This window comes from Ovis canadensis, chromosome 3 (genome assembly GCF_042477335.2).
Source record: "Ovis canadensis isolate MfBH-ARS-UI-01 breed Bighorn chromosome 3, ARS-UI_OviCan_v2, whole genome shotgun sequence".
NCBI lineage: Eukaryota > Metazoa > Chordata > Mammalia > Artiodactyla > Bovidae > Ovis > Ovis canadensis.
The window spans coordinates 217,512,650-217,527,883 of record NC_091247.1 but is presented as its reverse complement, the minus strand read 5'-3'; the positions used below and the strand labels follow the sequence as shown (position 1 = coordinate 217,527,883).

Here is a 15,234-nt window from a genome sequence, read left to right as displayed (position 1 = left end):
GGCACCAGGACCCACCCTCACCTCCCCCACTTGCTGGAAATACGTGCTCTGTGTCCTGGGCAAATCTCCTGATCAATGTGATAAACCCCCAAAGAAAGATGCTTTGCCTGTGTTTTTCCATAGGAGGAACAGGAAGCTTCAGAGGGTAAAGGAAATTAAGAGAACTGGGGGAGGAAGAGGGCAGAGGAGGAAGAGATGTGCCCTTGCGGGCCTGGAGACAGCAGTTGTGAGGGCTTGCTCCTGCGATGCGTCCACCTCTTGGCAGTTTCACGCGTGTGCTTGTTAACTTGACCCCACCTGGCTTGAGAAGAGACCCCTCCAAGGCAGCAGGCTCATTCCTGAATCCACAGAACTGAAGTCACCAGGTCCAGCACAGTCCTAAATTCCGCCAGTGGTGAATCTGCACCCTGGTCTTGCATGTTTCCAGAAAAGGGAGTGCCTTGATCAATTCTCCAGTCTCAGGTTCTACTTAGAGTCTAGCCTAAATCCCTCCTGCTTCAGTTTTACAAGACCTTCAAATCTCAGTGGAAGAGACAGCAGGCGGGATGCCAACAGGTAGGAAGTGAAATCAGGAGGCTGATGGTTTCCCTCTTTTCTTTCTTCTCCCCTCTCCTCCTCCTAGTCCATCACCTCGCTGGCCCCCACCCGTGGGGCAACTTATCAGATGCCCCACTGTGATGAGCAGCGCCTATGTGGACGGTGCCCTTATCAGTTACAGATTCTTGCCGTGAGCCTTCGGGCTTCTCCTTGCAGCCCGGACAAGGGAAATCCCATAATGAAGGATTTCATGGGGCTCAGAGGCTGGGAGCGGCTTTTCTCTCCATCTGTCATTTTACTTCATGCCTTGACCTTTCTGTTCCCACGTGGGGCGGTACCAGGAAGAAGCCTGGGCTGGGGAGTGAGTGTCTGGGGTGGGCCGTGGACTAGGGAGCAAATGAACCTAAGCAAGTAGACTGGGGTCAGATAACCTTGAAAGGGTGCGTGAAGGACCAGAATACATCCTTCAGGGCTGTGGATGGAGGCAGGTGGGGTGAAGAGAAAGGTTTAAAGAGAGGAGAGGGGCTTCCCTAATGGTCCAGTGGTTAAGAATCCGCCTGCCACTGCAGGGGACGTGGGTTCAATCCCTGGGCCGGAAGATCCCACATGCCACAGGGCAATGGAGCCTGTGCACCCCAACTGCTGAAGCCCATGTGCCCTAGAGCCCTGCTCTGCAACAGGAGAAGCTACTGCAATGAGAAGCCTGCAGTGAGGAACGGCACTCGCTTGCCACAGATAGGGAAAAACCTGTGCAAAGCAGCAAGGACTCAGTACAGCCAAACATTTCTTTGAAAAATTAAATTTAAAAGAAAGAAAGGAGAGGATCCAGTGAGGAGTCCTCTGTGGAAATGAGACCGCAGAACAGCCTAGGAACCCCTCCCCGTCTAGCCGCCCTGGCCAGACACCCGGCAATGCCGCTTTTATCAAAGAAGCCAAGGCTCTTTTGTTGTTCAGTGCCTAAGCCGTGTCTGATTCTTTGCGATCCCATGGACTGCAGCACACCAGGCTTCCCTGTCCTTTCTGGAATCCCCCAAATATGTGTTTAAAAGCCCCTTGCTTGCTGGGACCTTGGGTCAATCCTTTAACTTCCCCAAGGTTCACTTTCCACATTGGAAAGCCAAGGGCGGGGACTCAGATGTCACCAGCTGCTCTGCTGACGGAACAGGCCACCGCCCAGGGCTCAGCCTGGTACCTACAGGTGGGCAGCGTGTAACCAGGGATGCTGGGCGCGCTTCAGGGCAGGAAAGGAACCCAACACCTCCACCTGGAAGATCTCAGAAACCAGAGAGCCCAGCCATGGCCTCGGTGCTCACAGAATACCTGGAATTTGCCCCGCTCCACACCCAGTAGGGCCTCAGCCCCGGACAAGCGGCGGTGAGAAAGCAGCTGGGGGCTTTGATGCCAGTGAAAAGGCCACCTTCTGAGCAACTTTCCCATGTCGGGTCCAGACGGGGCTGAAAAAAACTCCCAGTCTCCAAGGCTCCACCACCAAATGCCCGGCTGGCCCTCAGCTTTGCAGAGGCCAAAGCCTCCGAGATGCACAAGGATTGTAATTGTTCGCAATGCTGGTAACATTTCATCTTCCCAAGGACCTTGTTCATTTATCAGGGTTCTTAAAACCCTTTTGTTCCTAGGCGCGCGGTGAGCACAGAAAACATTCTAATATCAGAGCACAGCTGTTCCCTGACAGACAGACTTGGGGAGAAAGCCCTTAAAAAGGGGGGAAGGGCAGGAGGGGTTTATCCTACCAGGGACAGAAACACGGGAGAAGCAGCCAGGGCAGCTGCCTGACCAGAATAAGCTGCGTGGGGGCCCCGGGAGAAAGTCCCCCCAGCGACAGTGGGCCCCCAGGCGCTGAGTCCCGAGACAGAGGCTAGGCCCCAAGTCGGGGCTCCACCCCCTGTCGGGTTCCTGGCAGCCGCACCCGAAGCCCCAGCCAAGGCCCCTAAAAATGTTTGAAGTAGGTGTGGAGTCTTGAGTAACATCTTCTTAAGGGCCAGTGTGGCTGGAAAAAAAAAAAAAAGGCCTAGTGGAAAACTCTGTCCATCCAAGGCCACAGACGACCAGGAAATATTTTCTAAAAAGGGCTTTGATTGCTCCTGAAGGCCCAGGACAGAGTAATCGTGCCTGGCCATGGTGGAGACTCTGCAACATTACCAATGGCTGCAGAAGGTGGGGGCAGACAGGTCCCCAGTCTAGGATTTATTTTCAGCTCTTGATGATTGAGTCGGGAGTCGCATAAAACTTGGATAAAGGAAAAATCATATCTGCGTTGATGAAATGTCCGAACAGTCGACATCACATTAAATGGCACTTTATTTCATAAATCAAAGCCACATTCTAAAAGGGAAAAAGGGACTTTCCTGGTGGTCCAGTGGTTAAGACTCTACCTTGCAATGCAGAGGACGCAGGTTCAATCCCTGGACTGGGAACTAAGATCCCACATGCCGCGGGGCAATGGGGCCTGCAGGCTGTGACTCCTGGGCCTACGTGCCACAAAGAAAGGTCTTTAAGATGCAACACAGATCTCAACACAGCCAATCAATCAATATTTTTTTTTATTTTTTAAAAAATAAAAGGGAAAAATGATAAAGTTCATTGAGTTGCCTTTTCAATACTGAAAATTGCAGTTGCCTTGTAATCAACTAAAAATAAAGTAAGTGTTAGTCACTCAGTTGTGTCTAACTCTTTGTGACCCCATGGACTGTCCACGTAATTCTCTAGGCAAGAATACTGGAGTGGGTAGTGATTCCTTTCTCCAGGAGATCTTCCTGATTCAGGGATCATATCTGGGTCCCCTGCAGTTGCAGGCAGATTCTTTACCATCTGAACCACCAGGGAAGCCCATACTAGATAATGACAGAGGTAGGTTTAAATGATGGTGCTGTGTGACCTTGAGGAAATGTCTCAACCTCTCTGTGCCTGGGATTCTCCAGTGGAACGATAATGAAGGCCCTTACATCACAGGGTTGCTGTGAAGGTTCCAGGAGCTTCTCCATAAAATGTGTTTCAAAGAGGGTGAGAATCTCTTGAGCCTCCCCTTTTAAAAGTAGAGGCTCAAATTTTAATGAGATGGAGGTAATCACAAGGCTTTGTTGTCATCAGGAAACAGGTAGTCTAAGCTTGACCACTAATTGGATCCTGAAGCATCTCCAGGCCTTGGTTATCTCTGCAAGAGGCAAATGACACTCATCTATTCCATCTGACACGAAGGTCAGGGGTCAGAGAAGCTTGCTGCTGCTGCTGCTAAGTCGCTTCAGTCGTGTCCAACTCTGTGTGACCCCATAGACAGCAGCCCACCAGACTCCCCTGTCTTTGGGATTCTCCAGGCAAGAACACTGGCGTGGGCTGCAATTAAAGGCGTAGGTAACTGTGATCTATCATTATGACAAAGTATCTTTATTAAGGGCTTCCCAGGTGGCGATAGTGGTAAAGAACCCGCCTGTCAATGCAGGAGATATAAGAGACGTGGGTTTGATCCCTAGGATGGGGAGATCCCCTGCAGGAGGGCATAGCAACCCACTCCAGTATTCTTGCCTGGAGAATCCCACAAACAGAGGAACCTGGCAGGCTGTAGTCAACAGGGTCAGACATGACTAAAGCGACTTAGGACAGAGTGCATGTCTTTATTATGTAATTTATTTCCTCTTGTTCAACAAACAACCTCATGCAAGAACTTTGAAGGAGTACTGGGACCCAAATTTCCACTGCATCCTTACTCTAACAGATCCATCACTAAAGAGTGACAGGAAAACAGTGGGGAAAATTGGATACTGAGTTACTGTTCATTTCATTAGTTATAATCGTTGTATTCCAGATTTGTAAGTATGTACATATGACAGAGTTCTTCCATGGGTGCACGTGGAGTGTTTACAGATGATATCACACGATGTTTGGATTTGCTTTAAAAATCTTCATTGCCGGAGTGGAATCTGGAGCTGGGTATAGATAAAAGAAGGTTGGCCATATGTTAATAATTGTAGAAGCTGGGTGAGGGCACATGGGAGTTATTTATATTGTATTCTCTACCTTTATGTCTGAAAACTTTCCATAAAAACAATACCAAAAACAATTCCAGAAGGGGATCAACGATTAAGCATCCATGAGGGCAGCTGAGGACCATGTAGAGAGTCCTAACCGGGACAGTCAGGTAGCTGGGATGCAAAGAAGGTACCCAGTTTCGGGCGGGTGCTGGAAACTGGATGGCCTGCAGAGGACAAAGCTTTGTGCAGCCACCATCCCTCCACATCTCGGGCTGCTGTGTCATTTCTCCTGTAAACGGGGGACAGGAGCCTGAAATGCTCCTTTCAGCTTGAACATGCTACGCTCTTCGAGGATTTCAAAATCAATTACACTTCACCAGGCTCTCTGAATGGAACACATGAATCTCACTTTCAAGTGAACGAAGCCATTTACAATGTATCCGCAAAGCTCTCAATTTAAAGAATCACCACGGGAAAGTGTCTGGGTCAGTATAACAAATATTTTGGTGAAGGGTGTGCCTTCTGCCTCAATTTCCTCCTGGCTTTTCGATCTGTGTGTTAAGGTCCATTGACCAACACCTACAGAGTCTGGATAAGTCCTTCCAAACTTCATTTCTAAGAGCTTACGGATAATCTGAAAAAAAAAATCCTTTAGGTTTCAAATCTCATTACAAAAACAAAACAAAGCACTCAAAGCCAGGCGTCTGCTTTCCTAGCTTAACCACCACGGAGGAACAAATACTACCTTCTTGGTGAGCTTGGCGAGAGGTTTCTTCTCATTTCAGGTCACCGCCGAGCATCAGGTCTGACTGCCCCGGACTGGAGATGTAGGCAGAGCGGGTAGAGATCAAGTCCAGTCTGCCGGGCATCTTCTGGAAGGTGAGTGAAGCCCAACATCCATCCTCATAGGAGCCAGTTTCACCCTCCTACAAGCGGAGGACAGGAGAGCAATTAACACAATGTTCTGGTTTGGCTGAGTCCATCAGTCAACTGACGTGGGCTGTCTTCCCATTTTTCTCTGCCATGACGGACTGCGTTCATTCACTGTGACCCCAAATATGCAGGCTTTACCCCCACGCCAACCAACTCTCCTGATGCCAACTGGGGGTCCGACAAGTCAATTCAGTTCTGACAGGGACCACAGGGTCTTAGCACAGACCCTGAAGTGAAGAGCTCAGCCAGCAAGACTTGCCCAGCTCAAGTGCCATCTGGACTCCTGACCAACTGGCCATAAATTCAGTGGTTCTCACAGCCTCCTCTTGGGGTTTGATCATTGCTAGAACAGCTCACAGAACTCAGGAACCAGTTACACACTATTACTGGTTTATTAATAAACCATACTGGGCTTCCCAGGTGGCGCTAGTGGTAAAGAACCCAACTGCCAATGCAGGAGACTTAAGAGATTTGAGTTTGATCCCTGAATGGGGAAGCTCTCCTGCAGGAGGGCATGGCAACCCACTCCAGAATTCCCGCGCGGAGAACCCCATGGACAGAGGAGCCAGGGGGTCGCAAAGAGTCAGACACCACTGAAGTGATTTAGCACGTATATAAAAGATATGATAAAGGATCCAAACAGACAACCAGATGAAGATGTACAGAGGGTGTGGTCTGGAAGGGTCCCAAGCATGGAACCTTCTGTCCCCATGGAGCTGGGTTGCATTGCCTTCCCAGGCGTGGTTGATTAAGTCATCGGCCAAGGGTGATGAACTCAATCCCCAGCCTTCTCCCCATCAGGAGGAGGGGGGATGGGACCCAAAGTTCCAACCCTCTAACCTTGGTCTCTTTGGTGACTAGCCCCATCCTGAAGTTCTCTAGGGACCCCCCTCCCCCCGAGAGTGGCCTCATGAGAACAAAAGACACACCTATCGCTTGGGAAATTCCAAGGAAATAAGAAGCTATGGGTTGGGAACTGGGGACAAAGACCAAATACATGTATATAGTGTGTGTGTGTCACAGTTACCCTGAAGACTTGGAATAAAATGCATGGAAGTCTCTCACTTCTCCCAAGAAGTGCCTGGCTTTTGTCCAGCAAGGACTCAATACTATTTTGTCCTCTCAAAAGCATCTGAACTCAGGAATTCCCTGGTGGTCCAGTGGTTAGGACTCCAGGCTATATTGCTAAGAGTGAGCACAAATCACACAGCATGGCCAAAACAAATAAAAATAAAAAGCACCCAAACTCACAGATCACTGGAAAAGCAGACCAGAAGAGTCTTGGAACAATCAGTAAGCCGATGTTTCTTGAGCAACTACTCTGCAGGGACATTTGCTAAGTGCTACAGGAGATACAGAGGAACAAGAACGTCCTTGAAAATGTCTTGTTGAGAACAAGACGGAGACAAATCCCAGATTCTGACACCTGCCCGGGGTTTCAACACTGTGGTCCATCCAGTACCAGCTGGGTCCTTAGCTGCCGAGGACTGGGGCCTCCAGTCCCTATTATGTAATGCGCCAGTAATAGTAACACAGACTTGTAGGGTTGTTGGGAGGATTAAACCAGCTAATCCCTGGAAATGGTGCCTGGTTCATGCCAAGTATTCTGTAAGTGTCTTGCGAACATCTGAGAGGTGCGTTAGTGTAAGAAGCTGCTATGGCCAGGAGACATCGCACCAGCAAGAACTCCAATGCCCAAGGCCAGATGGACACTAGGGAGGGTATGTTTGCCATAAGAATGGGGTTAATGGGGAGACAGGTCCCTGGACTGACTGGGCTGGCTTCCAGAGTGTCTGAGGCTTTTATCACCTGGTCTGAACCTCAGCCCTCTGGGGACCCCTGCCCTCAAGGAGTGTGGACTGGCCTGGACCTCAGAGAACCTAGGCTTTGTACCCTCAGAACAGAACTGTGAATTCTATGGGTGTGCGGGTGCTGGTCAGTCAGGAAGGGCTCCATGGAGGAGGTGGCAGTGGAACCGAGGCCTGAAAGAATGGATGGGGTTTCAGAAGGTTAGAGGCAGAGACAACGAAGAGGCCAGCTTTGGGGTGGCCCATCTCCTCTGTCTAGAGGCCACTTCGCTGGGTGAGGTCCCACCGCCACCCTCTGTCACAGTCAGGCATTGTACACCGTCGGGGATGTCTCTCTTGCTCCCTGAAATCCCACTGCTGCTGCCCAAACAGAAACCTACTTTTTCTTGCTTGGCTCTTGGGAGAGCCTCTTCCTACATCCCCTCATCCACAGAACAGCCCTTCTCAGATCTGAAGGCTGAGGTCATGCCAGCCCACCCCGCTGGCTTTCTCTTCTTCCAAGGACCATGTTCGTCTGGTCCCCTCGAAGCCACACTTGGCGCTCAGCCCAGCTCGGGGGTGCCAACCCACCAGTGGGCTCTGAGGCCTTCCCTGGCGCAACCCCAGGCTTGTGGCTGCTGTCTCATCACCCTCCCCTCCGCCCTCCCCATCTCCGGAGCTGCAGAGATGCGGCTGTCCCTGGCACCCCGTCCCAGCTCAGCTCAGAGACTCTATTCTCAGAACCCTGGCATCCCACCCTGGGCCCTCCCTCGCAGGAGATTTCCAGGGAGAAACAAAACCCAAACAGAGGAACATCTTCCTATTGCATCACAAGACCTCAGGAGTGAAACACACACCCCACCACTCACCAGCAGGGTGAGCCTGGGCAAGTGACATGCGCATTCCGAGCCTCGGTTTCCCCATCTGTGAAAAGGGGATAACAGTGCCCCTACATGGCGCGGTAGTGAGAGCTGGAGGGGTCACTATAAAGGAAGCATGGAATGGTGCCTTGTGCAGAGTGAGGGCCCTGTTAGTGTGGGGTCTGGTTGGGATGGTGGTTAACAGGGTGGGAGACTGCATCAGGCCTCCTGGAGACACCATTTAACCTCTCTGAGCTCCAGTTTCTTCATCTTCTTACAGTAGGAATAACCATAGCACCTACTTCCCTAAAGTGCTGGACAACCATAGGAGATGCTGCCTGCTAAAGGGTCTGTGTTAGTGAGGTAGCACCGTAATTGGCATGTCCGTCTAGTCAAGGCTATGGTTTTTCCTGTGGTCATGTATGGTTGTAAGAGTTGGACTATGAAGAAGGCTGAGCGCTGAAGAATTGATGCTTTTGAACTGTGGTGTTGGAGAAGACTCTTGAGAGTCCCTTAGACTGCAAGGAAATCCAACCAGTCCATTCTGAAGGAGATCAGCCCAGGGATTTCTTTGGAAGGAATGATGCTAAAGCTGAACCTCCAGTACTTTGGCCACCTCATGGGAAGAGTTGACTCATTGGAAAAGACTCTGATGCTGGGAGGGATTTGGGGCAGGAGGAGAAGGGGATGACAGGATGAGATGGCCGGATGACATCACAGACTCGATGGACGTGAGTCTGAGTGAACTCCGGGAGTTGGTGATGGACAGGGAGGCCTGGCGTGCTGCAATTCATGGGGTTGCAAAGAATCGGACACAACTGAGCGACTGAACTGAACTGAAGTTACATTAAAGTTTATAGCATTAAAAAAAAAAAAGAACCTTTTTCCTTTAGTATTTCTTATATGGACCATTTCTAAAGTCTTTGTTGAATGTGTTACAATATTGCTTCTGTCTTATATTTTGGTTTTTTGGCCCCGAGGCACGTGGGATCTTAGCCCCCTGACCAGGGATCAAACTCACACCCCTGCACTGGACGGTGAAGTCTTAACCACCGGACCGCCAGGGAAGTCCCAAGAAGAAGAATCTTGAAAGGAAGAAAAAAAGAAAGGCTGATCAAGGGATAGAAGCGCGATGACCAAACTCAAGAGAGATGTAAAATGTCTGTAACTCACCCCTCACCCCAGAAGTGGCCCCCTCCATGGCACCCCTTGCCAGGCTGACCCAGGGGTCCTGAAATAAACCAGGGTTCAAGCAACAGCATATTGAAGCATGCCTGCTTGACCCCCAGGAACCCAGGGGAGGAAAAAGAAGCCCTTGAAGGATTTTTCTCCACCCGATAAATACACAGACCTCCTCCATCAGGGAGGGTGGCTTTCATGGGTGCCACAGAATGTGTGGACTTGCCACGTGGCTTTGGGTGCCAGGGTCAGGAGCTTGGGCTTTGCTTTTGAAAGACTGGGTTCAAGTGCACAACTCTGCCAGTTACTGGTTATGGAATTTGGGTAAATTTCTTACTCCTTCCTAGCCTCAGTTCCCTCCTTCCTAAAGTGGGGATTATGCAAAGTACCTCATCATAGGCTTCCCTGGTGGCCCAGATGGCAAGGAATCTGCCTGCAATGCAGGAGATCAGGGTTCGATCCCTGGGTAGGGAAGATCCCGTGGAGAAGGGGATGGCAACCCACTCCAGTTATTTTTGCCTGGAGAATCTGATGAACAGAAGAACATGGGAGGCAACAGTCCATGTGGTTGCAAAAGTTGGACACACACACACACACACACACACCCCTCACCACTGAGTACATGCTCAGTTGTTCAGTTGTATCAGAGTCTTTGTGACCGCAGGGACTGTGGCCTGCCAAGCTCCTCTGTCCATGGGATTTTCCAGGCAAGAATACTGGAGTGGGCTGTTATTTTCTCCTCCAGGGGACCTTTCCAACCCAGGGATCGAACCTGTCTCTTGTGTCTCCTGCATTCAGGCAGACTCTACCAACCACGGAGTAAGGAGAAGTAAATGAATTATTTGTTAAACGCCCAACACACTGTCTGGTAGATATAAGCGCTGAATGAATTTGGCTCATTATTATCCATTCTGGATTTCTCAAACTCCTGAAGAGAGAAGAGCATTCCAGGCAGGAAGTATTTTTAGGGCATATCTGCTGTCTTCTTAACTGTTCCAGTTGGGGATCAGGAGAAGAAGGATGGGGCCGTGACCTGAGCCCCAGAAGGCTTCTGCCTCGTGCCAGCACCGCTGACGTGTGTGTTCATCCTGCCCCGGGGTCACGGTCCCCCTCTGGCTGCAATTGTCAATCCCGTCACCATCAACACCGCTCCTTCTGTAGAGATGTGAACACGCTGGCATTGTTTCCTCTAGCCAATGGCTTCTCTCTGGCCTGTGATTGGTACCCCCGAGATTCCACTGCGGTCCAGGCATGCCAGCTATGTCAGCGTGACTCCGGTTCTGTGCGTCTGACATCCACACGGCCCCGTAGAAGGCAGGCTGCAGCAAAAGGTTATTTGGAATGCTGCTGAATGTTTGATGGCTGTGCGGTTATCTTTTTGGGGTTAGGCCATTAAAGTCGCATCTCGTGTTTTACGGAGCAAAAGAGATAAACTACATGTTGAAATTCATGAAGCACAGAGGGAATTTTTAAGGATACAGACCCATTAGCAGCTAAATGTTGGTGGGGGGCTTTTCCCCCCTAAAACTTTGCAGTTTGTCTTCCACAAGGCGATTTCACTTGAATTCAAAGCAGAGACACAGTGAAGCAGAGAGGCATCATAGTAACAGACTCAGGAAACCTTGGGGCTTGGGGTCATGTATAAAGAACGTTGAGTGGGAATGCAAACTAGTACAGCCACTATGGAGAACAGTGTGGAGATTCCTTAAAAAACTGGAAATAGAGCTGCCTTATGACCCAGCAATCCCACTGCTGGGCATACACACGAAGGAAACCAGAATAGAAAGAGACACGTGTACCCCAATGTTCATCGCAGCACTGTTTATAATAGCCAGGACATGGAAGCAACCTAGATGTCCATCAGCAGACGAATGGATAAGAAAGCTGTGGTACATATACACAATGGAGTATTACTCAGGCATTAAAAGGGCATTTGAATCCATTCTAATGAGGTGGATGAAACTGGAGCCGATTATACAGAGTGAAGTAAGCCAGAAAGAAAAACACCAATACAGTATACTAACACATATATATGGAATTTAGAAAGATGGTAACGATAACCTTGTGTGCAAGACAGCAAAAGAGACACAGATGTATAGAACAGACTTTTGGACTCTGTGGGAGAGGGAGAGGGTGGGATGATTTGGGAGAATGGCATTGAAACATGTATACTATCATGTAAGAAATGAATCGCAAGTCTAGGTTCGATACAGGATACAGGATGCTTGGGGCTGGTGCACTGGGATGACCCAGAGAGATGATATGCGGAGAGAGGTGGAAGGGGGGTTCAGGATTGGGAACTCATGTAAATCAACCTTTTTTCATAAATCGATAATCAGTTGTTTAAAAAAAATAATAGTAATAATAAAATAAAGAACTTTGACCCATCTGTCTGGCTCCCATCATCCCATCAGATGGCTGCTCTGGCCTTACTCTTTCTGCCCGACCTGCAGCATGCATATTAAAGAAAAATCATTTTCCAGACTCATCAAAATGCCTCCTGGGTGTCTCTTAGTCCACTCCCACACCCTGTCCCCCGCCACAGCCTTCTATCCCCGTGCTGTTCAGAGGCGGCCTGTGCTGAGTGCCCTGGCCGCAGCAGCCAGTTCTTGGCCCTCTGAGAAACAGGACACTTCTTCACTTTAGATCCAGGGCTATGTCCCCTCTGCTCAAAGCATCCTCCCCATCCATCTTCACCATTAGTCATCCAACCAAATGGCCTAAAAAAGAATCCAACTAAATGACAGACACATTGCCAGGCCACGATAGGAAGATGGGCAGACCAAGCATCAGGGCCTTCCCATCCTCTGCAGCTGTACTCAAATGCCACCTCCTCCATGCAGCCTTCCTGGCTATTCACTCAACAGAGCCCCTCAATCTCCTTCTTCCTGTACTCCTGTAACACTGAGGGGATCCTTATCTCCCTTCAGTCAGTCAGTCAGTTCAGTCGCTCAGTTGTGTCCGACTCTTTGCGACCCCATGAATTGCAGCACTCCAGGCCTCCCTGTCCATCACCAACTCCCAGAGTTCACTCAAACTCAAGTCCATCGAGTCGGTGATGCCATCCAGCCACCTCATCCTCTGTCGTCCCCTTCTCCTCCTGCCCCCAATCCCTCCCAGCATCAGAGTCTTTTCCAGTGAATCAACTCATCCCATGAGGTGGCCAAAGTATTTCCCTTGCTCTTATATTAAAGGGAAAGTCATGTGTGAACACATTTGTTCTCTACAGACTGTGGAATTGTTGAAAATAGGGACTTCAAGATGTTCGTTTTCTATCTGGGACCACTTTTGAGGTTGCAGCATTAAGGTCTCAAGACTTTTCTCCTCCCACGGACACTGAAATGCACAAAGAAACAAAGCACAATGATGGCACATCATTTATAATAGCAAAAAAGAGTGGTTCGGGAAGTCACCCACACGTCCATTAATTGTAGGAAATGATTAAATTATGATACATTCTAACTGTGAATGCAGGAGACGATGGTTTGATCCCTGGGTTGGGAAGATCCCCCTGCAGAAGGGAATGGCAACCCATTCCAGTACTCTTGCCTGGAAATCCCATGGACAGAGGAGCCTGGAGAGCTTCAGTCCATGGTGTTGCAAAGAGTTGGACGTGACTGAGCGACTATTAAAAAACCTTTTGCACTTGCAATGAATGGAGCAGATCCATACCAACTGTTCACTGAAAAAAATAAAGCTGCAGGACAGTATGTTTGGCGTGATCCTAGTTAGGGTTTTCACAATTTCAATGCTTGGAAAAAGAAAAAAGAAAAATCTCTCTGCTGTGATTGGGAAGGTATTGGGTTATCTAAAGATGTCAGGAAAATGAGATATCATTTAAAAATGAATTATACATACCTAAACATTTATTATGGGGGAACAGTGGAAACAGTGTCAGACTTTATTTTGGGGGGCTCCGAAATCACTGCAGATGGTGACTGCAGCCAAGAAATTAAAAGACGCTTACTCCTTGGAAAGAAAGTTATGACCAACCTAGAGAGCATATTCAAAAGCAGAGACATTACTTTGCCAACAAAAGTCTATCTAGTCAAGGCTATGGTTTTTCCAGTGGTCATGTATGGATGCGTGAGTTGGACTATAAAGAAGGCTGAGCACCGAAGAACTGATGCTTTTGAACTGTGGTGTTGGAGAAGACTCTTGAGAGTCCCTTGGACTGCAAGGAGATCCAACCAGTCCATTCTAAAGGAGATCAGTCCTGGGTGTTCACTGGAAGGACTGATGCTGAAACTGAAACTCCAATACTTTGGTCACCTGATACGAAGAGCTGACTCATTGGAAAAGACCCTGATGCTGGGAGGGATTGGGGGCAGGAGGAGAAGGGGATGACAGAGGATGAGGTGGCTGGATGGCATCTCGGACTCGACGGACGTGAGTCTGAGTGAACTCTGGGAGTTGGTGATGGACAGGGAGCCCTGGTGTGCTGCGATTCATGGGGTTGCAAAGAGTCAGACACGATTGAACAACTGAACTGAACTGAAACATTTATTTGAAGTGGATGTACCTTTATTTACTAATCTTTTTAAAGGTTTTAGTGGTTTTGCTTATTGTTGCTTTGTTTTGATTTTTACTTTTTGGGTGTGCCACGCGGCATGTGGGATCTTCCTCAACCAGGGAGAGAGCCCATGTCCCCACATTGGAAGCGTGGAGTCTTAACCACTGGACCACCAGGGAAGTGCCTATTTACTAAACTCTTGATGTCAATACAACACTGATTTTTCAGCATGGGTCCATCATCTTTCCTGGTAAGCCACACCCAGAAAGCACTGTCTGTGACTGCTAGTTTCATTTTCTGTGAAGTAGAGGGAGAACTTAGAGACAAGAATGCAGTCATTTGGGTGCGGGTCCCTAAATCACGATATGTAGAAGCTGCGTGTCCAGCACAAGTTGAGTAAACTCTGTAAGCCTGTTTTTCTCATCTGTACAAAACAGGGCATGGTAATAGTAACCATCAGTAACCGAGAAAAAAAAAAAAAAAGATGATTCTCTGTTCAATGTCTTGTTCTCAATAAGGTTTAGCTGATCTATGAGGTATTTTACTTTCCTACTATCTTAGCACAGTAAGATGATGAAGAACCAGCAGGGGACCATTCTACCTGGGACTCTGGCCATCTTCTCTCTCTGCCTCGAACATATTCAAAGTCCAGAGATACCCAGGGGCAGTGAGGACTGTGGCATGAAGCACAGATGATGTGTGACAAAACCGTGCTAGGGGGTGTGGCAACAGAGAGCTGAGCAAGTTAGTCTCTGCTCCAAGGGACATCTCAATCTAATAACAAAACATCGTATATACATGGGAAGGCAATAATAATGAGGATGAGACTGTTAGAATAACTGACTCAATGGACACGAGTGTCCGGGGGACAGTGGAGGACAGAGGAGCCTGGTGTGGTGTAGTCCGTGGGGGTCACAAAGAGTCCGACACGACTTAGCGACTCAACAACAACAAATAAGTATCGATTAGGTATTTTCAGTTGCAATGGAAAGTTCCGGGGGTCGGAGGGACTTCAGGAGATGCTTGATCTGACTTCTAGCTCCATCTCTTTTTGGTTTTTCTCAGCTCTGCCCTGCTCCCTCTGTTAGTTTTGTTCTCAGTCTGGCTTCCTGCTAGTTTTAAAAAAAAAAACAAAAACCTGACTCTAGCAATTCTAGACCTCACATCTGAGACCATGTTGTCAAATTGCAGTCCCGAAGGTTGCGCTGGCCTAGTCAAGCTCATGGACCCAAGGCCAACTCAATCCCTCCGGCAAGAAGGACGGGATTATGTCAGTTGGCTTGGGCCAATCAGGGATTACCCCTAGATAGGGTGATGGAATGGATTCACATTTATCTTCATAACAACCCTAGGAGGTAAGTACTAGTAGCCTCTCTAGTTTATAGTGGCAAAACCCAGCCCAGAGAGGTTAAGTAGTTTTCGCAAGGTTGCACAGCTCAGGA

General features: G+C 48.8%; 1 long non-coding RNA gene across 2 annotated transcripts in view; it reads right to left on the bottom strand.

Annotated features, from left to right (window-relative positions):
* Nucleotides 1-4,158: 4,158 nt before the first annotated feature.
* Nucleotides 4,159-15,234, bottom strand: part of LOC138436032 (uncharacterized) — a 27,765-nt gene continuing 16,689 nt past the window's right edge. The window contains exons 1-3 of one of the 2 annotated variants that reach the window (XR_011255317.1): nucleotides 6,705-6,796; nucleotides 5,266-5,446; nucleotides 4,159-4,475 (exon numbers count right to left, since the gene is read on the bottom strand). This is a non-coding gene — a long non-coding RNA (uncharacterized lncRNA). Of the gene's footprint in view, nucleotides 4,476-5,265; nucleotides 5,447-6,704; nucleotides 6,797-15,234 lie in introns of those variants that run through there. The other variant, XR_011255316.1, reaches the window with a different exon arrangement.